The 27774-nt window shown below is 42.5% G+C and overlaps 1 pseudogene; it reads left to right on the forward strand.

The window, feature by feature from the left end:
• Window positions 1–3088: 3088 nt before the first annotated feature.
• On the forward strand, window positions 3089–26939 carry LOC129074496 (RING finger and CHY zinc finger domain-containing protein 1-like; annotated as a pseudogene).
• The last annotated feature ends 835 nt before the right edge of the window (window positions 26940–27774 follow it).

A 27774-nucleotide genomic window follows, 5' to 3' on the forward strand; every position in this document is an offset into this window, starting at 1 on the left:
TGCCGTCAGAAGGCAGATCCCTGCCACATCCCTGATTATTTCTGTGATTCTAACATCCCTCAGATTGGCCGCTAAATCCATACTGCCAAGCCTTGTCAACTTCTAAAGCAGTAGTACTTGGACTATAATCTAAACATGAAGACTTTGGAAAACGTTTTCAAAAGCAGATTTCTCTGAGCAATGATTCTAATTCAAGAGGTTATAGCTGGAGCCTAAAAATCCTCATTTTAACAAACTTTCCCCACCTCTCCCTTCTGCAATTAAGATTCTGGATTTTATCAAGGACATTGCTGTGATGGTTAATTTTACACGTCAGCTTGACTGGCTCACAAGGTGCCAGATATTTAATAAAACATTATTCTGGGTGTGTCTGTGTTTCTGGAAGAGAATAACATTTAAACATGCAGACTGAGCAAAGCAGATTGTTCTCTCCAATGTAGGTGGGCCCCATCTAACCTGCTGAAGGTTTGAATACAACACAAAGAGTAAGATCATTCTGCCTGAGACTGACTGTCTTTGAGCTGCAGCATCAGTCTTTTTCTGCTTTGGACACTGACTCAGACTAGAATTTACACCAGTGTTTCTCCTGGTTCCCTGGCCTTTAGACTCACAGTTGAACTGTACCATTTGTTCTCCTGAGTCTCCAGCTTGCTGACTACAGATCTTAAGGCTGCTTAGTCTCCATAACTTTATGAGTCATTTCTTTATTAGACATCCTATTGGTTTTATTTCTCTATAGAACCCAGACTAATACAGTTGTAGTTGTAAAGGTTATAGATTTCTGTTATGTTCCTCTAAAGATTCCTGATTTTTAGTTTAGCAGGCATTTAACTTGGCTAAACTTAAACTCTAAATTTTGTCTTCCTCATGGTGGAAAGCAGCTGAAATCTCTGTGCAGTTTTTAAATTTGTGCTTGACATACATTGTCTTATTTATTAGTTCTCACCAATGCTATGCGGTAAATAAATTGTTCTCATTTTACAGATAAAGAAAGGAAAGCTCATAGAATATTTATTAATTTGTAAAACAGAAATTTAAATCCAATGCTGTGTCCAAAGCTTTTGGATTTTGGTTTTGTAGCCAATTAATGTCCATTGAATAAACCAAAGATCAAAGGTGCTCCAGGTATTTTGCTCACAGATTGCCACAGTGCAAATGAATTACAGAGAGACCTGGGGGATGGGGTCAAGACCATTCACATATTTGGCCATGTGGCATCAGCCACGAGCTCTACAAATAAGGGCTTCCACCCATGGGTGCAATAATAGTGATGCAAACAACACAGATGCTATAAATAAGGAAGCACGTGGCCTCGAGTTAGTGCACTTGGCAGGTGACCTTGTTCAAGATCATGCAGTCACTAATTACCACACTCATTCTAATGACAATGACAGAAAATAATCAATGCTGTGCCCTCCCTGGAGCAGTAGTCTCAACACTTAACTAGCTCTGCCCTTCTTCACTTTATCTGATCTGGCAACTGGCCACCCAGCCTGTGGTACACAATGCCATTCCGGTCCCTTTGTTTTCTTCCTTATATGTTGTTTATTACCAAAGTAACACATTAATTTTATTAAAGAACAAAGGGTACAAAAAGAAAACGAAATGTGAAAGCCTTCTTCCCTCCTCACCATGCCCCAGCACTTCCTTGGTCAAAGGTAACTTCAGCCGACACTTTATCCTTCTAGTTGGCTTTTCTGTACCTATATTAGCATGCGGGTATCTATGAACCTGTAGCTTTCTTTTTTCAGAAAGGATTTAATCGTACTCTATGCCTGGTTCTGTGATCTGCTTTTTTCATTCAGCAGGACAAGTTCTCAATGTTGTAAATTTATGGGGTTATAATTTTTTTTAAGATTTTATTTCTTTATTTTTAGAGAGAGGGGAAAGGAGGGAGAAAGAGAAGGAGAAAAACAGCGATCAGTTGCTTCTCTCATGACCCCAACTGTGGACCTGACCCACAACCCAGGCATGTGCCCTGACTGGGAATCGATCCAGCAAACTCTTGGTCCACAAGCTGGTTGATACTCAATCTACTGAGCCACACCAGCCAGGGCATGGGGTTATAAATTTGCAGAGTCCTCTAACGCAGCAATATGTATGCATTTACATGTGGAAGTACATATAAAGTATGTAATTTACTAATTCATATTACTATTTTTATACACAAATACTATTTTCTTGATATTGTGTTGACCTTTTAAAATCATAGAGATAGGTAATATATTATTTATTAATTTCATTTCTGGCTAATAAAGAGGGCATTAAAAATTTTTAAAGGGTACATGGCCTGATAGCTGAGGATCATGTGAGTTTCCTTCTCTTAAAGTTCTGCATAGTAATTCATAACATAACACTTTTTAAAAATCACACAGACATCTAGGTGTTTCCCTACAGACCTGCCTCACCCGTGCACCTCCATTGAGGACCCTCCCCCGGTGCGAGGCTGCTGCTAAGCTTTGTAGAGGAGAGCTTTGGAGCTGGTGGCTCTTAGTCAGGGAAGGTGTTGGTTACAAACAACAGAGACCAACTCGGGCTAACTTCACCTGAAGACGAGTGTTCTGGCAGGGTGTTCAGTAGCTTAGAAAATGGAAAGAGATGCTGGAGAACCAGGGTGGAGAAGTGGGTGGGAACCTGGGGAGATAAAAAAGCAGAATGACGGTGTAGCCTGAATCTGTAACAGCAGGAATCCAGGTGGGAGCCCACTGCTAGTGGTGCTGGCGTGTGCTCCTTCTGACCCTTGCCACTGCTGCCCTGGAAATAACCTCCAGTCCCTCAGACATCAAGGTACCGCTTCCTTGAGTCAAAACTCCTGGGTGAGAACATCTGATTGGTTGAGGCTGTGTCATATGTCAGAGCCCTGGTTGCCAAGGGAGAAGGGAGAGGAACAACTGTGCCTCTGTGGCTTGCCGTGTGGAGTACCTCTCGCCACCCCGTATTTCCTCAGGAAGCAGGAAGAGGGCCGCGTACTTCCAGAAGGAATGAATTAGCAAGGAAAGGCTTCGTAACTATCTTCTGCTTCCTTTAGATTTGCTTTCCTTTCTTATCACCCTCCACCAACCTTATCACACACGTACATACATACACAATGTTCTGTGCAGTGCAGGGAGCAGGGAATGGACAGTGTAGTTGGCTGAAACCTGTAAATGTTACCTTAGAAGGAGAAACAGTCCCTGCAGATGGGATTAAGGTAAGGATCTTGCTGTGGGGAAATTATCCTGGATTATTCAGGTGAGCCCTAAGTGCCATTGCAAGTGTCCTTACAAGAGAGGCCAAGGGAAGTTAGACTAAAGAGAAGGCAGTGTGACCACGGAGGCAGAGACTGGAGTGACAAGGCCACAAGTGAAGGGATGCCAGCAGCCACCAGAAGCTGGAAGAGGCAAGGAACAGATTCTCCCTGCTGACACCTCAGCTTCCACCAAGCGATCCCGATTTCAGACTTCTGGCCTCCAGAACACCAAGAGAATGGATTGCTGTTACTCTACGCCACCGAGTTTGTGGAAATTTGTTACAGCAGCCTCCGAAATCTCAAAGAGAACATGAAGAAAATGGAAAGTGTTCGTATCTTTAAAACAAAATGGAAGGAAGGAAAGGAGTGGGAGACAGGAAAGAGAGAAACAAAGAAAAAGGAGAGAAACCAAGCCAAGCAGTAAGTGAGTTAATGAATGCAATATTAGTCATCCACCACAGAAAGGAGTGGAAGGCAAAGAAATTAATTCTCAAAATCATTTGTCTTCTGAAAACAAATCCAGGATTAGAAAGCAACCCAGCATAGGACAGACTGAATAGCAGGCAAAAGTAATAACTCTGTTAATCCCTCTAAACCAGATATATAATCTCCTGACAAATACAGCAGGAGGTCCTGTAGGAAGTTTGGATTTCTTTATGGCTGAGATGGTTTTTAACAAGAGAAAGAGAGGGACACAGGCTGTGCATGACTCAGGAAATGAATTTGTTTTCAGATAATTGCTTCCTAATGTAGCAATGATGTGAGCATTAGTCATCCCAATAGCCTCTCCGTGCAGAGAGCCAGTAAGTGAGAACACGAATTCAGCTCAACCCCAACAATAGCTCTGTGTGAAAAAGTTCCCAGTGAAGTACACATAATGGACTTGGAACCCCTCTTGTGTCAAAGGGTGATGCCATGCGAAACGCTGGAACTGCAGTGGATGGAACAGATCTAGACGTTTGCTTCCTGTTTTGTCTTGTTGCTGTTGGGAGAGAACAGACACATCTGGGGAGGAAGTTTTCCAGAAGCATGATGTCACTGGCAGCAAATCAGAACCTCTTCTTTCAGTCTCCAAGGGCTTGAAGGGCTGTGCCCCAGGAGGCAGTGGGACTCAAGCTGTGCATGGCCTTTATCTTTCAACTGATTCAGAAGACCCCTGGCAGACCCTTGCTGAACTGACTGAGCTTCTCCTAAATAAAAAAGGCCATGCACAGCTGGAGGCCGATTGCTTCCTAGGTTGTGCTGGTTGAGCACGTAAGGGTGGAAAGTGTTATTGAACAGAAATTTATCCACCTGATGCTATAAGAGCCAAACACCAGACACTTAGAATTGCAGTGGAGAAATATTGGCTGTTTTATTATGAATGTTGCCATCCAGGAGAATGGGAAACAGATTCTCAGAAGCCTGAATTATCTATCTGGTGGCAGGTAGGTTACAGATTATATAAGGCAAAATCACAAGACACTATGGGTTAGGGGTTCAGGGTCGTTTTGGGAGCTGATTGGAAGGAGGTGAGATAAAGGTCATAAATCATTTGTTCAGGTCTTGAGGACATTCTGAGGTCTGTTCCTGTATCCCTCTGTCTGGTTTCATGGGAAAGTAGCCAGGGGGATTTTTCTACCTTAGGCCTAAGGAGCAGAAACATAACTCAGGTCAAGATGTTATCTTTAGCCTCCCAGAGGTCTGGGCCTTCTGATCTTTGGTCAGGCCCTGCTACTGTCTTCTGCTGCCTTGGGGGTTTCTGATTATGGGAAAGGCTAGTCTCTGGAGGATATATAAAGGGAGAGATGATTTCTACAGCTAGGATTTAAAGCTCAATTTAATCAATCATTAGGACCCTCAGCTTCGAAAGGAGAATAAGACTCACAACCCAGACGTGTAGCTAAGACATACCCAATTAAAGAACAATGGGAATGAAACACATGGCGACTATCACACTGGCATGGCACAGGACTCAGACTGAAGTGCTTGAAAAAGTGGATAGGAATGAAAATATTCTTTTTTTGAGTTAGCCTGGGGTTCCTGGGATTTGAGGAGGTGGCTATAGCTGGGGTTTGTTCTGTGTGGAACTTGGCTGTTGAATCAGTGAATAAATCGCCTACGGGCACAGATTTGTGCTAAAATCACAGAGGAATACAAAAGCACAGGATCCCTGATCCTGAAGGATTTTTGCAGTTCAGCTGGGAAAATTAGATGGCCAAGAAACATCAGCATACAATGCAATAAAAGCAAATGGTGTGCTCCTGCCTGTCACTGCCGTAGGAGTTTATTCATTCATTCACTAAACTAAGAGTCGTCAGGTGCCGACTTGGTGCTGAGCACTCTTCTTGGTAGTGGAATACAGCAGTGAACAAACCAAACCAAATTCCCTGCCTCGTAGAGCTTATATCCTAATGTGTGGTTTGGAAAAGTCAGATACGTGTGAGATACTACTAGACACTGATGGGAAGATCAGATTTATGAGTCGGGAGCCCGGGGAAGAGATCTGGGCCAGAGTTCAGGGTGCAGAGCAGGGTGACATCAGTGAGGATCTGGGAGCGACGCAGGGAGCAGCAGCGGCTCGTGTGGGGCCTTGAAGGGTGGTCAGAATTTGGAAGGAGCAAGAGGAACTGGGGAGGATTTGGAAGGAGACAGGAAAGGCAGATACAGAATGACTGAGCTGGGATCAGGGAGGCCGAGGTGGGAGAGACGGTTTAGTGGAGGAAAGAGGGGTGGGTCAGGCTGTGGGGGACTGAAAAGCCAGGAAGAGTTTGACTTCCCGTAACGAGCATATGTCCGTGATGTGGTCTTTCCTGTAAGTCAGCCAGGCAACTGCTCCGCAAGCTGCCTGCTGAGCAGCCCAGAACAAAGGAATAGACAAGAGTCACACGCAGTAACTATGCTATTCACCCAGCTTTTATTGAATGAGGGTGCACTCAAAGTAGAACATCAACATACATTAATATCCTACTCACACTCTAACAATCTAAGAGAAATATAGCGCACACACAGCAATCATTGGGGGATAATGAACCCGAGTCCCAAGGTCTCAGTCTATAGGTCTGGGAGAGAGCACGGTGGGCAAGGGAGCTGTTAGCATCTTGCAAGAAAGGATCTCCGGAGCCAGGTGGGCAGTGGGGCAGACGTAGTCCTCAGTCCAGCAGGGCAGAGCCTCCAGTAGCCGATGCCAAGGCCCATCAGTGTGGCGTGGAGCAGCGCTCTGGTGTGTGGAGCTCGGCTGTCTCAGCAGTGGTCAGGAGCCTGCCTCACTAATACCTTGAAAGTACTTCACCCTTCTGGGCTTTTTGATAAATGTCTGGGCACCCCTGATGCCAAGTGTGGGATTTACCCAGGAGCCTATGGGTTGTACTTGATTTGTACTGTTCTGCTTGACAGTTGAGCTGGTAATTGTGGAACTTCCCCAGGAGCCTATCTGTGAGTGGTCCTGCTCTGCAGACACAATTATTCTGCTCATGTGGGCAGATATCTTAAGTGTGTCTCCTTGCCAGATGTGCTCTCTCTAACTTAGGTAATTTTCCTCTCGAACCAAAGTGTCAAAGCTGACTGACAGCCATTTTAGTTGACATAAGTGACTCCACTTTGTTTTATATACTTTATGCTAGCTTTATTGGACCGATTCCATTTTATTGGTCCTGCTCTCTATTGGCACTGGGTTGGTTCAGGTGTAGACAGAGAGTGCAGGTGTGGACAGTGAGGAACTAAGTAACACAAGCTATCTAGAGCCACTTTGGCTAGTCCTGCCTACAGCCCCAGCCCCTCCCACTGCATCCACAGCCTCTTTACCCCCATTTCTTCCCTCCTCATCCATTTCCTCCATCTGATTTACTTTCTTCACTCCTATCTGTCTTCTTCCTCTTTCCCATCTACCTCCTTTATCCCTTCCTTGGATGGTTCCTTTCCTGCCTCCTTTATGTTATTCTCATCCCCTTGTGTCCCATAATGAATGAGGAAAATCAAGAAAACAAAAAAATTACTCTGACCAAAGATGACTGGAAGGAAAATGTTCTTAGAGAATCAACCCTTGACAGAGAGCAAACTTCTTGTTAATTCTCTCCGGCTGGATGAGTTTGCCAGGCCACTGAGGAAGCCTTCATGTGTCACCCAACCACACCCTACAGTACAACCTCGGAAATAGCTGCTTTTTCAAAACACTTACATGCTAAGGCAACAAAAATGTGAGCTTCATTGTTAACTGTGCAGAGAGCGCAATCTGAGAGAAAGTGCATGTGAATTAGCATACTTGTGTTTTTAAAGTTGCCTTTTAACAGTCTTATAAATTATGCAGGTTGTGTATACAGTTTGGATAGGTTTGACCTTGTATCATAATAGTGAAGGACCTAGTAGAAAATGCACGTTTCCTCATGTTTTATTTATTCATTTCCCCTAAAAGTAAAGCGAGCTCATTCCAATGCACTTGAAAAACGAAGAAAATAATAATAAAAATCAACTATTGTATCATTCAGAGATGATCACAAGTGAATCAGCTTTTGCTACGTAACAACCAACTTCACAATCTCAACAGCGTACAGCAATAAACATTTGCTTTTTTCTTTCCTGAGTCCACTGAGGCTCTGAGTATTCAGCTGGACTTGGCTAGGTTTTGGGTTCAGGTTAAGTTGGATTAGATGTGCAGCACTGGTATATGTTTTTTCATTTGCCTCAGACCAGCAGCAACCAGGAGATATTTTTTCTTATTAAGATATCAACAGTGCAAAAGGGTGAGCAGAAAAACATGTCTTTTAAAGACTTCACTTGAAACTACTATACCATAACTTCTACCCACATACCATTAGCCAAAGCAAGTCATCTAGCCAAGTCCAGCATCAGCAGGCTGGAAAGCTACTTCTTGCCCACTCTAGAGCATTGCAAGTCCACATAGCAGGCAGGATTGAAGAGAATCCAATCTACTACAGCCATTGTTATCATTTTGGTGTATCTCCTTCAAATTCTTTTATGCATATTGTATAGGATTAAATAATTTTATAAAAATACCCTAGCTGCTGTGACTCAGTGGATTGAGTGCCGACCTGGGAGCCAAAGGGTTGTTGGTTCAATTCCCAGTTGGGGCACGTGCCTGGGTTGCAGGCTGGATCCCCAGTGGGGGGTATATAAGCGGCAACCACACATTGATATTTCTCTCCCTCTCTTATTCTCTCCCTCCCTCTCTCTCTAAAAATAAGTAAATAAATTCTTTTTAAAAAGTCATGTACTTTTTTATATCTCTTTGCATTCATTGCCTTTTCCCTATTCTTATCTTATCAACGCCCTCTTTCAGATTCATCTTTATTCCCACATGTTTTCTTCCTCTTTCCCATCTGTTTCTTCCTGCCCTTCCCTGATTTCCTCCCCCCACCCCAAGTTTTATTTGCCTTCTGGATCCCATAGTGAATGAAAAATGCCAAGGGCATGATTTTTTTTAAGTTTTTAAAAAGATTTTATTTATTTATTTTTAGTGAGAGGGTAAGGGAGGACGAAAGAGAATCAATGTGAAAGAGAAACATTGTTTGCCTCTCATATGGGCCCCAACCTGGGAAAAAAACCTGCCACCCAGCCATGTGCCCTGACCAGGAATCAAACCCATGACCTTTCACTTTGCAGGACCACACACAACCAACTGAGCCACATTCAATCAACTGAGCCACACTGGTCAGGGCATGATTTATTTTTAACTTAGGATAAAGTAAGACATCTGATACTGAATTCAATAATATACTGCAGAACTAGAGATCTTCTAAATGTCTAGTGTATCACAGGCAGATAGAAGAAGTACTTTCTTCTGGTACCACATTTCAAGGTTAAGCAGACAGTGGATTTACCAGTATTGGCACTGTTGGTTTTTGGGTTTTTCTCTATTTTGTTTGAGTTAGTAAATGGATTAACACCATTCTACTGAGACACACCTGAGTGTAAAGGGATACTAGTAATCTAACAATAAACTAGGAGAAGGTAATGATAACAGTTTAGCAAAACTCAGTTAACAAACAAGATATTCAGCTGTTTTAGAAATAGCAATGTGCCTGAGCTGTTGTGGCTCAGTGGATTGAGCATCGGCCTACCTACAGAAAGGTCACTGGTTTCCCAGTCAGGGCACGGGCCTGGGATGTGGGCCAGGTCCCCTGTTGAGGGCATGCAAGAGGCAACTGATTGATGTATCTGTCACACACTGATGTTTCCCTCCCTCTCTTTTCCCTTCCCTTCCCCTCTCTCTAAAAGTAAATAAATAAAATCTTAAAAAAGAAAAAGAAACACCAATAGTAGAAATGCTCTTCCACTAGATAGAATAAGTACATTAAAAAAAAAATAAGTAGGCAGCACTAATAAAATCCCTCTCATAACCGTGGAAAGTAACTCATTTGACAAATGGATTAGTCCAAATATATTAGTTCTAAAAAACGAAAGCAGTCACAGTCTTCTGGATAGCTGCTATGCATGCAAGATGTTAAAAATAAAGGAGACTGGTAGATAACATACAGATGTGGATACCTTAGTCAAATTACTTAACTACTTTACTCTTTAATTTCTTCATCTATAAAATGAGGAAGTTGGATAAAGTCATTGGATATTGTCATTGAGCATATTGTATAAAGCAATGTGCCATCCCAAGTAGGAAATAGTCCTGGACTTTGTTTATTCACTCATTCAGTCAGTTAGTCCCTTACTCTGTGGCTCTTACTGCATGACAGTCACTGAGCGTACAACAGTGAACATAAATACAGTCCCTGATCTCACAGTTCCAGTTCTGATAAGGGACATAGACAGCTAACCAGGCAATTATAAAACACAAAAATGCATGCTATAAATGGGAAAGTGAAGGGCGTTATCGGGGGAAAAAAGAGGGAGCTAATAACTCTTTGACAGGCACGGTGCTAAGATACTAATTCCTCAACTCACTGTTTGCTCAGTCTTACAGATGGCAAGACTGAGGGGTCAGACTATAGCTTTGTAAACTTTCAAGTGCCATGAACCCCCTCTGGATCTTGCTGAAATTCAGATCCTGGTTCAGTAGGTCTGGGGATGGGGCCCGAGATTCTGCCTGTCTAACAAGCTCCCACTTTGAGCGGCCGGAGCCAGAATGCTTGTGTCACTGCCCCTAGGTCATCCTGCTGGTGAGGGTCAGCACTAGACTCCCAACCTGGTTTCAGTCTGACCCCAAAACCTGCGCCTTTATCACCTCTCAGAAATACTCCCTAGGAGCTCTTGCTGCTCTAAGATTCGGATTCTAATGCCAGGTTAATATGAGAAATGCAAAGAAAATAATAACAATGAAAGTTTGGCTGCTTCCTAGTGCCCCCGATATTTCCTGATGGAGGAGTATTAAAGGATGTGCAGGCACTTTCTCAGGGCAGAGGAGGCTCCGAGGGCAAGGCAGGAACAAGCTTCTTTAATAATGAAACTCCTATGTGACACTTGAAGTGGTCCTTCTGTGGCCTGAAGTATTCAAACAGATCCAGTGGTCGCCCTGCTCTAAGACGTGTCCCAGAACTGGAGCAAATGAATAAAGAAGTTCTCATAAAAATTATAACCATAAATAGAGCCCTTAACTGTGTGCCTGGCACTTAACATTTAATTCTTACAATAACCCTACAAGGTAGGACTATTATGATCATCTTTACTCTGCAAATAGGGAAACAGAGGTTAAATAACTCACCCAAAGTAACACAGCTAGACAAAGGCATAACCACACTGAAAATGAGGGTGGAGGGTTTGTATAGGCTTACATACTAAGTAGCATTGGTTTCTATTAATCATTCCAACCAATTAGGAAAACGAATGGCAGCTCTGGGCCAAAGGTTCCTATACCCTCCCCCACTCAACATCCTCCTATCAGCTCTGGTGACTTACATTTATATAATCATTTATATAAGCATATGTGAAATGTCTGCCCTTTCTCCCTAACGCATATCTGATAAAAAGACCTGCCCAGTAGTGAAAAAAGATACAGCCTTGGTAAACCCATGCATTAACTCATATCATTGAAACAACATAATTCCTTTATCTTTAGTCTAGGTCTATTAATTGTTCATGAACCATGCCTTCCAGCAACTTGAACTTAAGCCATTTAAACAATAATTTACATATGAGAGAAATAGAAAATACAATACAACATCTCATAAAGTAATAAATCACATCAAAGGCTTAAACTGTGAGATAATAACTATAATGACTATCGGTTATTGACTATGATCTATGTCCTTTGGATGTAGCATTCTATTTAATTTTCCCAACAGCCCTCTGCAGGAGATTATTAATATTCCTCTTTTCTAGATGGGGAAACAGATACTCGGACAGGAAGTCACTTGGCCAAGGCCAGGTATCTGGTAAGTTTGAACCAGGAAGTCTGACTGCAGCCCTTACACACCGCAGTCATAACCGCATGCAGCGCTTTACCGTCTCTCTGTAAAACCAGCTCTCCATGCTGTACCCTCAGGTAGGGGAGAGAGGTGAATTGCTTGGAATGATAAAGAAAGGCCTAGTGAAGAAAATGGTATTTGATGAAACTTGAGCCGATAAATCAATTACTGGGTATATAGTAGTAGAATGTTGTAAATAGACAAATGCTTTTGAGCTGAAATATTTTGATTCACTAAGAGTTAGCTATATGAAGGCAGGGCGTGTGTGTGTGTGTGTGTGTGTGTGTGTGTGTGTGTGTGTGTAGAAATGAGGGAATGTTGTTTGGAGAATGTGGCATGAGCAATGTTTTGCCAAGAATAAGCTCAGCCTATGTTGAGGAAATTGTGAAAAGGCCAACCTGTCAAAAATGGAGAGTTCATTTAGTCATTTAGCAAATCTTCCTTGAATACCTACTATGTGCCAGGCACTGTGTTAGGGGTTAGGGATATGAAGATGAGAAAGACACAACCCCAGCCTTCAAATGCCTCTGTCTTGAGGAAGGTTTGGTGGAGAGAGGACAGAAAAACACAGACAGGGCACAGACCTGAGCCACTGAAGCTTCTAAATGGCTTAAGAAGAGTCTAGAGGAGGAGCCAAGGGGGCAGAGAGAGTTGGCAGGAACACCGGGAGAGATAAGTTGAACAAGAATGGGCGGGGCCTTTTAAGCAGAGAGATAAAGAGGATGGGTTGTGGTGGCAGTGATAACAGGGAGATCCTTGACAGAAGAAGCCTGCTGAGTCATTTTAATGACCCAGGAGAAGCCTGGCTGGCCTTCTCAGTTGTACAAGCACTTGGGCCACAAACAGACACCTTCAGACACAATCATTTTGTAAGATTAACAAGGCAGCTGTTTCCTGTTTCCAGGCAACTTTCAGGAAAACACGTAAGCATATGTGTTTCTTTTAACTCCCAGAGACCTAGTTGTAGAAAAGAGTACAAAAAATGGTTAGCCTCTTAACATTTCTACATAGTTTTCTTCAACATCAGAGGTCTTTTCATAAATCTTCATAGAGTGCCTACCGTGTGCCTGGCAGGATCCAAGGTGCTGAGAATACCGCAGAGAACAAAATCTCTGACATCATGGAGCTTACATGCATGTAGGGGCCACAGGAACAGCCAAAAAAACAGATATACAAAAAAGTACTACCCCCTTATCCATGGTTTTGCTTTCTGTGGTTTCAGTTACTTGTGGGCAACCACAGTCCTAAAATATTAAATGGAAATTTCCAGCAATAAACAATTCAGAAGCTTTAAATTGCACACCATTCTGAGTAGCGTGATGAAATCTCATGCCACCCTGCTGGGTCCCGCCAGATATGTAAATCATGTCTTCGTTCAGAGCATCCACACTGTGCATGTTGCTCACCCGTTAGGCACTCAGTAGCCGCCATCTTGGTTACCACATAGACTGTTGAGGTGTTTATGGTCAAGTAACACTTATTTTACTTAATAATGACCCCAAAGCACAGAAGTAGTAATGCTGGATATGCCAGCATTTGGATATGCCAAAGAGAAGCCATAAAGTGCTTCTGTTAAGTAAAAAGGTGGTAAGTTTTGACTTAACAAGGAAAGGAAAAGGTTGTATGCTGAGGTTGCTAACATCTACAGTAAGAATGTAGTGAAAGTATTAAAGAAGGAGAAGAGAAATTTGCGCTAGTTTTGTTGCCACACCTCAAACTGCAAAAGTTAGAGCCACAGTGCATGGTAAGTGCTCAGCTAAGATGGAAAAGGCATTATATTTGTGCTCATGAAGACATGAACAGAAAACGCCTTCTGATTGATGGTAATGTGTTGCCCCAGAAAGCAGAGCCTATATGAAGACTTCAGCAAGGGATCCCTGAAACGAATGACACTAGGCCATTTGCTGCAAGTAAGTGATCCTCCTTCTGAAGTACCATCAGAAGGGTGAGAGCAGCCTAAAGCTAAGTCTCAATGCCTGTGCCATGCACCCCACTTTGTCTTATCATGTAGGTATTTTATCACCTCACATCATCACAGGAAGGGGGGTGAATACAGTACAATAGACATTTCGAGAGAGACCACATTCACATAACTTTTATTACAGTGTATTGTTATAATTGTTCTATTTCATTATGGTTATTGTTGCTAGCCTCTTACTGTGCCTGATTTATAAATTAAAGTTTATCACAGGTGTGTATGTATAAGAAAAAAACATAGTATATTTAGGGTTTGGTACTATCTGTGGTTTCAGGCAACCACTGAGGGTCTTGGAACATACCCCAAGAAAAAGGGGGACTACTATATGTGAGGGAGTGACATGTAAAGGAGGCTAAAGCAATGAACAGAAAGGAAAATGATGTTGGGAAGGGCTATTCTGTGGGGTCAGTCAGGGAAGACCACTCTGACAGAGAGACAGTGGAGCCAAGATGGAAAGTGAGGGAGGTGCTGAGTAGATGGCTGAGGGAAGTAGAAAATGAAGTGAAAGAGCGCTCAGTGTGTGCAAGAAACAGCAAGGAGGCAGAGAAAGCAAGGGAAGAGTATGGAGAGAGGAGCCCAGAGGGACCTGGAGCTGGACCTTGCTGGAGGTCTTTGGCTTTTCCTCTACATGAGGTGGGAGTCTTGGAGAGTTTGAGCAGAGATGTGCCAGGGTCTACTGTATGTTTTTAAGGATCAACCTGGCTTAGGGGATAGAATGCTGGATACTGGGTGGATGGAGGGAAACCATTAGGAAGCTATTGCAACAGCCCAGCTGAAAGAGGATGGCAATTTGGGCTTGGGTGGTAACAAGTAGAAATTGTGAGGCACGTTCTTATTTAGAGGTATTTTGAAATCCAAAAGGATTTTTTGATAGATTGGATGGAGAAAAAGTGAGCGATTGAGGATGATTCAGATCCCAAGGTTTTTGACCTAAATAACAGAAAAAAACCCTGCCATTTATTAAGACAAGGCAGACTTCTTGGGGTTAGAATTCAAAAGTTTGGTTTGGTACGTCTTAATTTAAGATGCTTGTCATAATAGACAAGAACTGAGCTCTGGGGAGAGGCCAGAGATAGGGACAGTAGTTATTAAAGTAAAGGTGATAATTAAAGCCACAGGATGTGGTGAGGTCATCCGGGAGGGCAGGCAGAGAAGAGGTCTGGTCCTTGGGGCATGCTGGTGTGTGGAGGGGGGGCCACGGGAGGAAGCAGGGGAACCAGGAGAGAGTGGCATCTTGAAAGTCAGTTGCTGTTCAGAGGAGAATAAGCTAAGGACTGGGATTAATCGTGGGATTTGGCAATGAAAAGTTCATTGGGGACCTTGACAGAGACCCCGTTAGATGAAATAGTGGAGACAGAAGGAAAAGCATGTGGAGGAGAGGATGAGATCATGAGGGCAGACAGTTGTTTAAGAAATCTTATGCAAAGTACAGTCAAAAATGGAATTGAAAGGGGTCAAGAAGGAAGACATTATTTCATAGTTTTAGGCAATGGAAATAAACCGGTACAGAGGAAAAAATTAACCATGCAGAGGACAGGAGGGAGGATTGCTGGTCTTTCGGCTGCTGAGGGGATGGGACCCAGGGCACCAGTGTAGGGACTGGGGTAGATAGAGCCTGGGCAGTTCACCCGCTGACTGAAGAGGGAAGGCAGAGATATGGTGGGTGGATTTGTTGGTGGAACATGTGAACATTCCCTTCTGATTGCTTCTCTTTTTCCCTGTTGTTTGTATGTAGTGATGGTGCTCTATGTTCACCAGTTCTAAGATGTATCTTCATATTTTAGCATCTATGAAATTGGAGTAAACCTTGAAATCAGTGCGGTGTTTGTCAGTATTTATTCTTTCTCTGTACTACATGCAATATAATGCTACATACAACTACATCAAAGGTGACTTGGATGTAGTGAACTATGGGATATTACTTCACTTTGGTCCCAACTACAGTTTCCCATTGGAGATAGCCAATTAGGGCCCTTGAAAATGCTGTTTGCCTTATGAATTCAGGGGGAGATGTCAACATTTTCAGTCAGAAATTTTAAGCTGCAGCTCTCTCTGTGGCACATATGCATCCAGCCCAAGCCTCTGCAGAAGGACTCAGGTGCCTGGAAAGCAGGGGACAGAGGTTGGCTCTCTGCCCACAAACTCGATAGACCAGGGACAAGGCAACGAACACTTGGCCTACACCTGAACCCGGGCAGACACCCCTGACTCAGAGACCAAGCACTTCCTCTAGTCAGACACTGTCTTGGCATACAGAGTGGTAAAGACAAGGAAAAATCACAGGGTCTAGGGACAGGGAACTGTGTCATGTCATGGTTCTTGGCGTTCTTTTCTCAGCTTTGTGGACTGCTAGCAGGTGTGCCTTTAATCTCCTAGGTGGGTAGAGCTGGAGCTCCAGTCCTCCTTTTCTGTAGCCAAGTCTAGGAATGGTTTGGCAGGTTTCCTTTGTCCAAACAAAGAGTCAAGTGCTTATCACATGCTGTGCTAAGCATCAGAGGTACAATTATAAGCAAACCCAGACAACACCCCTGCTCTTGGTCTGGAAGATGTATTATTAAAATTACACACACACACACACACACACACACACACACACACACGTTAAAGAAACTATCTGCTAGGACCTATTCTAAGCACTCTACAGAGATTAGCACCTGTAGTTTGTACAATAATCTAAGAACCAGGCCTTATTACTATTACCTCTGCTTTATAGATAAGAAAAATCCAGGCACAGAGAGGTTAACACAGCTCATAAGTGGTGAATTCAAGATTCAAAACCGAGCAGTTTTGCCAAAGAGTCCTAGTTCTTTTTTTTTTAATTTTATTACTTATTTTTAGAGAGAGGAGGAGGGAGGGAGAAAGAGAGGCAGAGAAACATCAATTGGTTATCCTTCCCACACCTCCAATTAGAGGGGGATCTGGCCCACAACCCAGTCATGTGCCCTGACTGGGAATCAACCCACGAGCTCTCAGTTTTGGGGCCCACACTCAATCCACTGAGCTGCACCAGCCAGGGTTAAGAGTTCTAGTTCTTAAGCAGTGGTGCCACACACTGCCTCTCAGTTATTTTGTCTCGCTCAGTTATTCAGATAAAAGATTGCCTTTGAAAATGGAAATGACTCATCATAAGAGGAGGGATTTTAGCATCTGACAAGCCAATGGTAGTTTTGAGGGCTATTTGGGGAGCCCGCTGGGCACTGAGCAGTAAATAATTCACATCTGGCACTTCGGCGATGTCTTGAAACTTGGACTTCTCTTCCCATCCTGCTCTTTACAACTCCCTCCTCTGTTGGCTCTTCCACCTCACCCTCACTTGCAGGTTTTATTTTTTTGACTTGGATGTCTCAGGCTTTGCCATTGGGGGGAGCAGTCTGTTTTCTCTCTGACAGCACTGCAGCGGTGTCCCTGGCCAAACTCAGCCCACCACAGAACTACACCTGAGAGACGGCCCAGTCAGAGTGGCGGGTGGGGGCGGAGAAAGGTAGAGAGATTAGAAGTCAGATTTTAAGACTAGAAGCAACTCTAGACCAAGGCTATGTCTACCATGGCCGTTGGAACAGAGTCTTTGTAAAATCTTGTCTTATCCATTGGCTAGTTCAATGAGCTGCGTGCTATTCTGAACTCAACTCTTTCATGGTGTCCAACCTGTGGCCCGTGGACTCCACATGGCCCAGGATTGCTGTGAATGAGGCCCAACACAAAATTTTAAATTTTCTTAAAAACTTTTTTTTGCTCATCAGTTATCATTAGTGTTTGTGTATTTAATGTGTGGCCCAAGACAACTCTTCTTCTTCCAGTGTGGTCCAGAGACACCAAAAGTTTGGACACCCATGTTCCTTGACTACTTTACATGTTACCAAGCCTGTTTCCATCACAGATCTCCTTTGGCTTCAAGAGCAACCCCGGGAGGCTTTCCTGGCTGAACACAGCCGGCTCCCAAATGGTTTTCAATGCAGCACTTCAATTTGCCAGACGCTAAAATCCCTCACTTCTTGGTGAGTCATTTGCATTTCTAAAGTGAGTTTCATTTCAGATAGAGTGGGCTGAGCCATGGGTGTGTGTAACTGGGTAGTGAAACTGGCAAGACAGAGCTGGGATTCTTTGTGTTTTAAACACCACACTCTTCCACTGCATCTTTTTCCTCCTCTGAGGAGGACAAGGCAATTTTACATGCATTGCCTGGCTTCTATTCTTCAAGAACCCAAATCTGAATCCCCAGATATACCTAATGCCATCCTTGGGCCCCAGAACCAAAATTGGCCTGATACATTTTTCCCTAAGTATTAAACCCCTAATTTCTAATTAGAGTGCAAAAATTTCAGGGAAGCGCCTGGTAACACAAGCATTTAGTTGTTATCAGAAATGCCTCTGCTATAAGGTTTTAAGTCTGGGATCTGTTTCTGAAACTGCTTCTGAAACATGTTATTTCTAACAAGGCAATACCTGACTCTATTTCATAAGATACAGTGAAGGTTATGTGAATTTACAATGCAACATGTTACCTATTACAATCATTGTTTTTCTTTCAAAATTGCGATGCTTTCTATATTGGTCCGATGATAGTTAGCTGAGAACTTGAGACATTTTATAATTCATTCTATTTAGAATGAATTTTGGCTTTAGATAGGGTGGAAACAGATTCAGTCCCTTCTTACATAGTCCAGTAGTTTTGATGGATCTGAATTTGGGAAATCAGGCTGATATGAGAGCCGCCACTCCCTGCCCCCAGCCAGCCAGCCTCCGCTCGGCTCGAAAGGCGCCGTGGGTGTTCTGTGGGCCCTTCCTTCAAATGCTAATGAGAAGCTCACAAATGCTAAATAGCAGAACGAAACCAGTTTCTGCTGCCCTGAGCAGATGGGAATTACTGTCCTATTCTTCTTCTCCTAGATTTCCCAGACCCTCCTCTCCACACTCCCACCAGCTGTATTTAAATGGCCAGGAGCCAGCCCACTGCTGGAACTCTCCACTCTGGCCTGTGTAGCCCCAAATTGCCTTTCACATCAAATCCACACCCCCTGCCTCTCCGGGCACTTATCACAGGCCTTTGTCATTCTCTGCAGTTTCACCAGGCATTTCAGGCAAACAACACCTTCCTACCAGCCCCTACCAATTACAGAGCACCCTTGAGGGGGTCCTGCTGGCAACACCCATTAGTACTCTGAATACTCAGAACCTTCTTGTGAGGTAAGTTATGCTGTTCCATTTTATCGATGAGTAAACAGAGACCCCAGGTGAACAAGTAACAGAGCCAAGGTTTAAGCCAGGGCTGTTGAACTCCCTGTCCAAGCCCTGTAACAGAGAGGTGCCAGGCCTCTTTCCTTCTATCCTGCGCAGGCCTGCTTTGTTCCTGTGGCCTTCAGGCTGAAGCTTCTGCTTAGTCTTGCATATAAACATGCTAATCATTAAAGAAATTCTGCTTGTGGCTCAAGGATGCGAGGGAAGTGTGTATTCTTTACGGAAGATTTGTAGGAACCTCTGCCAGGACTATCACAGTCCTTCTTAAACCCCTGCTGATGCCCAAATGTCTGCCATGGTCAATAACCTCTCTCCCCTCCCATTTTCCTTCTCTTTACATAAAAGAAGGCTGAACTCTGTCCTTTATTTTTTTTTTTTTAAGATAGAGAGAAAGAAGCATTGAATTGTGGTTCTATTTCTTTATGCATTTATTGGTTGATTCTTTTTTAAATTGATTTTTAGAAAGAGAGAGAGAGAGAGAAACATCAGTTTGTTGTTCCACTTATTTATGCATTTATTGGTAACATTTTCTTTGTGCCCTGACCGGGAATTGAACCTGCAACCTTGGTGTATAAGGATGATGTTCTAACCAACTGAGCTACCTGGCAAGGGCTCTCTGTACTTTCTTAAGATGAATTATAGGCACGACTAAGGCTCCCATCTTCTCAGTCGGTGCCTTCTTGATCAATAAACCATTCCTTACTTCAAACTCTAAAGTTCTGTGTTTTGGCCTTTTGAAGCATCAAGCACTTGAGGAAAGGGTCCATGAAGACTCCAAGAGATGGAGTTACTTGAGGGAGACCTCAAATCTGGCCCTGTTTGAGGGCCACAGCTTCTCCCCCAACCCCTCTCTTTAAGAGCTTGGTGGGTCTTAAAGCTACTAAGTAGCTTTCCCCTCACAGGATTGAGGGCACACACTGGTCTCAGTTCCTCCTCTGATGTCCCCGAGTGGTTTTTGTGGGTGCACCTGTCTCAAGCACCCAGAATTGCTTTGTGAAGCTGTAAGACCTTGGGTTCCTTCTCACCCAGATAGTCCATTAGAGCTCAAGATGATGGTCTAACACTGCTGGGTTGCAGAAGGAACACCTTTAGCTGACCACACATCATGGGATGATTAGACTAAAAATGATGTGATATATTTAAGATCAGCTATAATGTGACCTTTCAGTGTGGTCACTGACAGCAACAATTAAAATTCCCTGCATTTCTATAGTGCTTTTCCAAAGGACATTTATGCCCATTTTCTTATTTCATCATCACGACCACCCTGTGGGCTGAACAGCTTAAATGTTAATATGACCATTACACATCAGAGAAATCTGACCCCGAGAGATCTCATGATGTGCTTCCTTTCCTGTAGTTAATAAGGACAGAGGGCTCTGAGGCAGGTCTCCTACTCTAGTGATATATCCACCACACTAAAATAATTCTGCTAAAAAATATCTCCATAGCACTTCAGCAGAGATTTATAGACTATGTGCTTAAATTATGCTTTAGAATCACAGCTCCCATCTCTTAGGTTCTTCCCACCTCCATGAAAAAATCCTTTTCCCTCCTCCAATGCTTGAGTAGGTAAATCTTAAGATTTGGACAGAATTATCCAATTAGTAAAGATTTAGATAAGTAGTAACCCCCAATCCTGGTGAAGATATGAGGAGATAGACATACTCAAACACTCCTGATGGGACAATAAACTAGCACATTTTTTTCTGAAGGGCAATTTGATAACCATTAAATCTTTTGAAATAAACGATTTTTCATGTAACAAATCCAGCTGTCTCTAAATATATTTTTTAAAGAAGTAGTGTGAGACTAAAGAAAGAAATGCATATACCAAGATATGTTTATTTCTATTATCTAAAACAACAACAAAAACCTGAGAAAATCTGGATATTCTACAACATATTAAATAAATAAATTAGGATCTACCTAGAACATGGAATATTATGCAGTACTTTAAAATGGTACTATGGCCCTGGCTGGTGTGGCTCAGTAGATTGAGTGCCGGCCTGTAAACTGAAGGGTCAGCGGTTCGATTCCCAGTCAAGGGCACGTGCCTGAGTTGCAGGGCCAGGTCCCTGGTTGTGGGTGATTGATGTTTCCTTCTCACATAGGTGTTTCACCCCCTCTCTTTCTTCCTCCCTTGCCTTCTCTCTCAAAAATAAATAAATATATAAACTCTTTTAAAAAATAAAAAATAAAATGGTACTCTAGAAGAATATTTTAGAATTTGAGGAAATGTTCACTATGCTATTGATTGGAGAAACCTAAGTAACAAAACAGTTATGCAATGTAAGTTTAATCTTATTTTTAAAAAGATAGCTCTAACTGGAAAGATGTATATTAAACCATTGAGTAGTTGTCTCCAGATCCTTCTTTCCTTCTCCCCTTCCTTCCCTTCCTTCCCTTCCCTTTTTTCTTTCTTTCTTTCTTTCTTTCTTCTTTCTTTCTTTCTTTCTCTCTCTCTCTCTCTCTTTCTCTCTTTTCTGCATTCTCCAGTCTTTTTAGAAAGTTAAAAAATATATATTTTTAGCCCTGGCCACTATAGCTCAGTTGGGTGTTGTCCTGCAAACCTAAGTGTTGCTGGTTTGATTTCCAGCCAGGGCACATACATGCCTGGGTTGCAGGCTCTGTCCCTCGATGGGGTGCATGCAAGAGGCAACTGATAGATGCTTTTGTCTCATGTAGATGTTTCTCTTCCTCCCCTACCTCCCTTCTCCTCTCTCTAAAATCAATACAAGAAAAAAAATCTTTTAATATTCATGTTTATTGATTTTAGAGAAAGAGGAAGGGAGAGAGAGACATTGATGTGAGAGAGAAACAATGATCAATTGCCTCCTATATGCGCGCTGAGTGGTGATCAAACCTGCAACCCAGGCATGTGCCAGGACTGGGAATCAAATCACCAAACTTTTGGTGTATGGGACAGTGCCCCAACCAACCCAGCCACACTGGCCAGGGTGAATTTTATAGTCTTTTTTACAGTAACCTTAATCATCATGTGTTGCATTTGTAATAAAAAAGGATAACTACTTCTTCTTTAGATGAGACTCTAAGATTGCACCACTCAGGAACCATTGCAAATGGCAGGTGGAGCTTGTGGTAGAGACAGGAGGCAGAGAAGACAGAACTAGCCTACGAGCTCCCAAATTGGAAAATAACTATATTCTGGGATTGGAATTTCTTTTTTGTGGGGGAGGGCACTATTTAAAGAGGAGGGTGTGAATGATTTTACCAGAAAAATTAACAATGAGCCTTCTTCGAAATGGGCAAGTGGTGAGACTAGGTGAGCTCTGACTCTGTTCTGACTCATAGAGCTCTGGAGAGGAGCAGGCGGCCAAGTCTGCCTTCGGCACCCCGTCCTGTCCCGCAGTAAGCCTGGGGGTGCCCCACCCCACTAGACTCTCCCAGAAGGCCTTGTTCCCCATGTTCTCAATTAATCTCTCTTAGGTATTATTTTACTGCACTGGCTTACCAATTAGAGTTGGAGGGGACTCTAGAAGCCCTCTGGTGTTAGAAAGAGAGCCCTGAGGGGGTGCCTCAGGCCCCCAGTGTCTGTCATCTCATCAGCAGGGGAGCAGAGGGGTCTGAATGACAGCCAAAGGTTGGACCAGGAATAAAGGTCTCTCAGCTACCCAGAGGCTTTCTAGGCCCAAAGAAATAATTTTGAATAATGATTTCAGGCATTAGTGAGCAATTACTGTTGATCCTTGGTTGGTTGGTTTATGTGTGTGTGTTTTGTTTTATTTTACTTTTTAGATTTCTGTTTCTGCCATTCAAATGATTGGGGAAACTGTTTTAAGAAAAGAATTACGAAGATTTCCAAATTGGGCTGGAACTGCGGTTGGGCATTGCATCACCGAGAGGAGTAATTCATAGGAAATATGGCCACAGTGTCGCCTTTCTGAAAAGGATAATGTTGAGAGAACTAGAAGAGGCACCCCACATCATACAGAAAGTCAGGCAATGGAATCTGTGCAAGTGATTGCTTAATGAAAGAGCACATGATGGGCGCGCGTGTGGAGAATAGTCATTATGCCACACGGTGATTAAAAAGGCGGGAAGGGCGGATCGGTGGGGCTGACACACACACTTAGGCATCTCTTGCAAAAGTATATCCCTCTTCTCTTCCCTTTTTTCTCTCCCTATATCTTCCACCTACAACTCTTACGTGATTTACTCTTTTGTATTTTTCTTATTTTTTATTTTCGGTCCTGGAAAGGCCATCCTGCCCATATCAGTGATGTGACGATAGGGTCCAGAATCTTTGGTTCAGTCTTCAATGCCCTCAGGATTGAAGTTCGAGGTGTCTTCCATGGTAAACACAAGCCCTTCATAGCTAAGTCCTGCCTGTGCTTCTAGCTTTATCCTGAGCCACTGTGCTTCACATAGTCTGGGTTCCCATCACAGTGTTCCCCAAATACACCGCACTTTCATACTGTAACTTTCTATTGGGCAGGGGGGGTCTCTCCCTACCCTTTTATACCTGGGGTATCAGAGACTGATTAGCTGACCACTGAACTTCTTTCCTCTTCCTTCCCGGCACACAGCCTTCCTTTCAGGAACCTGTGGCCATGTGACTGAGTTCTGCTCACCGGACTAGAGAGCTGATTGTGCACCTCTTTCAGGCCAGAGCTGTGGAAACTTTATATGCATATTCCTTCATGCTCTTTTGCTCCAGCCATGAGTAGAAGCCGGTAGAGTCCTGTGATAGGAGAAGCCCGGCTCATTCATCCTCACGTGGAGAAGAGCCTCCCCCTAAACGTTGCCTTGGTGTTTGGCTTTGCGTAAGACATAAACATCTATTTCAGTGAATCACTAAGATTTGGAGATTTATCTGTTATGGCACCTAGCCTTACCTTAAATAATATACCTGGTGACCTATTCATTCTTCAAAGCCCTCTTCAGATGCTCCCTGCTTTAGGAAGCCATTTCTGATTTCTCTAGGCAGGAGCGATTTTTTTTCCTCTGTGTGTCTATAGCCCTTCAAAGTGCACTGCTTACCAACATCAGCGCCCTGCCCCCAGCCGCCAATGCTCATCTGTTTTACGCAGCTCTCTTCACTTTTGACTATCAATTCAGTGGAGGCAGAGATACCGATCTTTGCAATTCTACATTCTAGCTCAGTCTATGTGCTCGAGACACTGTTCTAGAATTGGAAATACAGCAGGGGAAAAAAATAGATTTAAAACTCCCTGTCCTCTACATTTTAAAGATTGACTTTTGTAGTGTTTTAGACATTTGCCTTCCTGTATTTTAAGAAAAGTGAATTAAATTGGAACTTAATAACTTGACTTTACAGAGTGGGTAAAAGTAGGCTTACAGTTGTTCATATGGAAAATAATACAATAATTAATAAATCATAATATAAGAACAAATTCTGTTTGGATATGCACAGCTAAAGACCTACTTTTGTCCCACCCTGTATAGAGATGAGTGCATAAGAGGCAGTTGCCTTCAGATGGTGTTACTTCATAAATCCTTTCAAAAATGCCACAAACAATAAACAAACAAACAAATTGAAAACCCTTTGTTCTCATCGAGGTTACATTGCAGTGGGGGAGCTAGATAATAAATAAATGTAAGTAGGATATCAATACCAGTGATACGTGCTATAGAGGGAAATAAAGCATGGAGAGAGGATAAGGAGAATGGGGTGGGAATATGATTTTAAATAAGGCATTCTTAGCGGGCCCCACTTAGAACACAGCATTTTAGCAATTACCTGAAGGAAGTAAGGACTGAAACTATGCAGGCATTGGAGGAAAAAACATTCCAGGCAAAGAACAGCAAGTGCCCAAGAATAGCAAGGGAGTGTGCATGGCTGCAGTGGAATAAGTGGGGGGAATGGAAGAGATGAAGTCAGGAAAGGGGTGTGTGTGTGTGTGTGTGTGTGTGTGTGTGTGAGAGAGAGAGAGAGAGAGAGAGAGAGTGTATGGGGTCGGCGTACAGGATGTACGAACCTTCAACAGACTTTGGTTTGTACTAAGAAGGAAGTGGGGAAATATTCACTATTATAAGCAAAGAAGTGATCTGATGCATAGGTTCACTCTGACCTCTATGTTGAGAGAAGACTGTGTAAAGGTTATGGGCAAAATGGGGCAGACAAGTTACAAATCTATTGTAACAATCTAGGCAAAAGATGATAGTTATTTGGACTAAGGTAGTATTTGGGATATATTTTTAAGGTAAGATTTGCTGATGAATCATGCGGAATATAAGTCAAGGATAACTCCAAGATTTTTTTGATTTGAGTAACTGGAAAGATTGAGTTGCTATTTATAGAGATGAGATGGTTATGGGAAGAGTGGTATAGATCAGAAATTTAGTTTTGGACTTATGCTTGATATGATTACAGTCATGTTCAAGTGGAGATGTTGAGTAGCTGAAGGGATGTTATTTGTCTGGAATGGAGAAATCTAGGCTAGAAATACAAATTTGGGAGTTCTCAGCATGTAGATTTACTTAAAACCAGAGGAAATGAATATATACTGAAAAGAAGTTCAAGGACAAACCCAGGGGCACTCCAGAATGAAGAATTCAGGAAGCTGAGTGAGCATCAGAAAAGAACCCATTCTGAGTTGCCAGTGAGGCAGGAGAATGAAGACAAGAGTGGTCCTGGCAGCGAAGTGAACGCAGCAGCCAAGGGGAGATCAGTGGTGTCAAATTCCATTCAGACTGAGTAACATGAAAACTCAGAATGGACCAAAGGATTTACCATGTAAAGGTCACGGGTAACTTTGTCCAGAATGCTTGTTCCATGAATTGGTGAGTGAGTAAATGAGTATAACTTTTTCTCCATCTATATTTGACCAGGACCAAGAGTGCTAGGACCATATCTTTGTTTCCACAGAGGAGTTTGATAAATGACTGCAAAACTAATGGAATGAAATGGGTTTTTCCTCAGTGTCTGGCCTATCCTCGTTGCTACTTCAGTTTCCTTAGAATTGTAGAGTGTGGGAAACTGCACAAAGTTCCCAATTCCTGGAAGCCAGGATATCTGGAATTGCCTGTGGTGATTTTGCTATACTCTTCAACAGAGGCATCAAAACCCCAAGCCGTTCAAGGCAAAGGAATCATCAACATCTAAAGAATAAATCTTGTAGTCCCAAAGTCACAGGAAAACTAATTCAAGTGAATGTAGATCATATAGTCAGACTGCTGGGTTATAGTCATTCTTTAAAAAAATAATTTTTATTTATTTATTTTTACAGAGGGGAAGGGAAGGAGAAAGAGAGGGAGAGAAACATCAATGTGAGAGAGAAACATCTCCAGGAGGGGGTATGCTAGGGTGACACTGCTTCTCTGGGCATAGTTTTCATCCTAGGAGAAGGGTCCTTGAAATGTAAGGGGAGGCAGAGGAGAGGGCGGCCTTGGTGTAGGAAGGTGGCGCCCGAGACCCAGAGCAAAGGCTGCAGGGCTGTGAGCATTATGACAGATTATGTCTCTGAAGGCACCTTGCTGTGACGAGTTGTATACTTGCCAGTTGTGTCATGATAACAAGGAAGATCATCAGCTAGATCATTTTAAAGTAAAGGAAGTGCAGCCCATAAACTGTGAAAAATTCAACATGCCCAACAGACTTGTGAAGAATGTTGCACATTGTTTGGAGACTATCATTGCAGTATATGCCATCTGTTTGACAAAGACAAGAAACAATATCATTGGGAAAACTGTGGGATTTGTAGGATTGGTACAAAGGAAGATTTTTTTCACTGTTTGAAATGTAACTTATGCCTAAGTATGAATCTCCAAAGAAAGCACAAGTATATTGAAAATGTTTCTCAGCAGAACTGTCCAATATATTTGGAGGACATTCGCACATCTCATGTTGCCCATGTCTTGCCATGTGGACATCTTTTAGATAGAACATGTTTATGAAGAAATGTTGAAAGGAGGCTACAAAGGTCAATTACGTATGCACTCTGCTGTAGATATGACTAGGTACTGGAGATAACTGGATGATGAGGGAACACAGACTCCTATGCCGTCAGAATATCAGAACATGACTAGATAATTCTCTGCAATGATTGCAATGGAAGATCTACAGTCCAATTCCATATATTAGGCATGAAGTGTAATATTTTTGAATCCTATGCTACTGCTCAAGCTGGAGGGTTGTAGAATTTTGCTAGATCAGCAATGACTAGCCTATAGTACACTGGAAAACAGCATTTTTTTGATAGTAAAAGCTACCTTTAGGATCCTATTGTCATCATGTGTCTGACTCTACGCATTAGAGTTGATGTGTTTTGTACTAGTGTCACAGCATAAAGTCATATTACAAATACTTAAAGATTCAGGGTCTTTTTATAGAATTGTTATAGCTCTATATTTAATGAAAGCCACTACGCTTGTGGTGTGATTGAAAATTCCTTTATTGTCAGTTGTTTGGGAGCCAATGATATTGCCACTGAAATTCACATCCACAGAAATATGTTATACGGTCATGGAACTTTGCTTCAAGTAGCACTGTGCATGCAGAATTCATTTCTAGTTTGACAGAACTGTACTTAATTGTCTGTATTATTCCTGACTTTTTAAGGGCTATGCTATAATAAGATTATGTTCTATCTTACTGTTAAAATCTAATTACATATGCTTTAGAATTTCCTAATATAGTCCTTTGGATCCTTAAATGTGAATTTTGACATAATAACTGCTAATAAAATTTTATTGAAACTGTTTTATAGAAAGCTTTTGTTCCAAGGCTCCTGTTTTGGGCTCAATTAGGACAATATAATCTTATAATGTAAAAGAAATACTCTTTTCTTTCTTTTTCTTGAGGTATTTGTTCATAAGAGTAGTTGGGAAAAATGTAAAATAATGGAACTCTTCCAAACCTTAAGAAAACCATCAACATTGAAAATAATTTTGTTTGGGTTGCCCAAAATTATTTCTTCAAAGAATAATTTATTCAGTTAGTATTTAGTGAGCAACTACTTTGTGCTGGGTATGGTTTTGGTGCTGTAGAGTCAAGA

This window comes from Pteronotus mesoamericanus, unplaced genomic scaffold (assembly GCF_021234165.1).
Source record: "Pteronotus mesoamericanus isolate MK-2021 breed Mesoamerican mustached bat unplaced genomic scaffold, CSHL_Meso_final contig_50, whole genome shotgun sequence".
Taxonomy (NCBI): domain Eukaryota; kingdom Metazoa; phylum Chordata; class Mammalia; order Chiroptera; family Mormoopidae; genus Pteronotus; species Pteronotus mesoamericanus.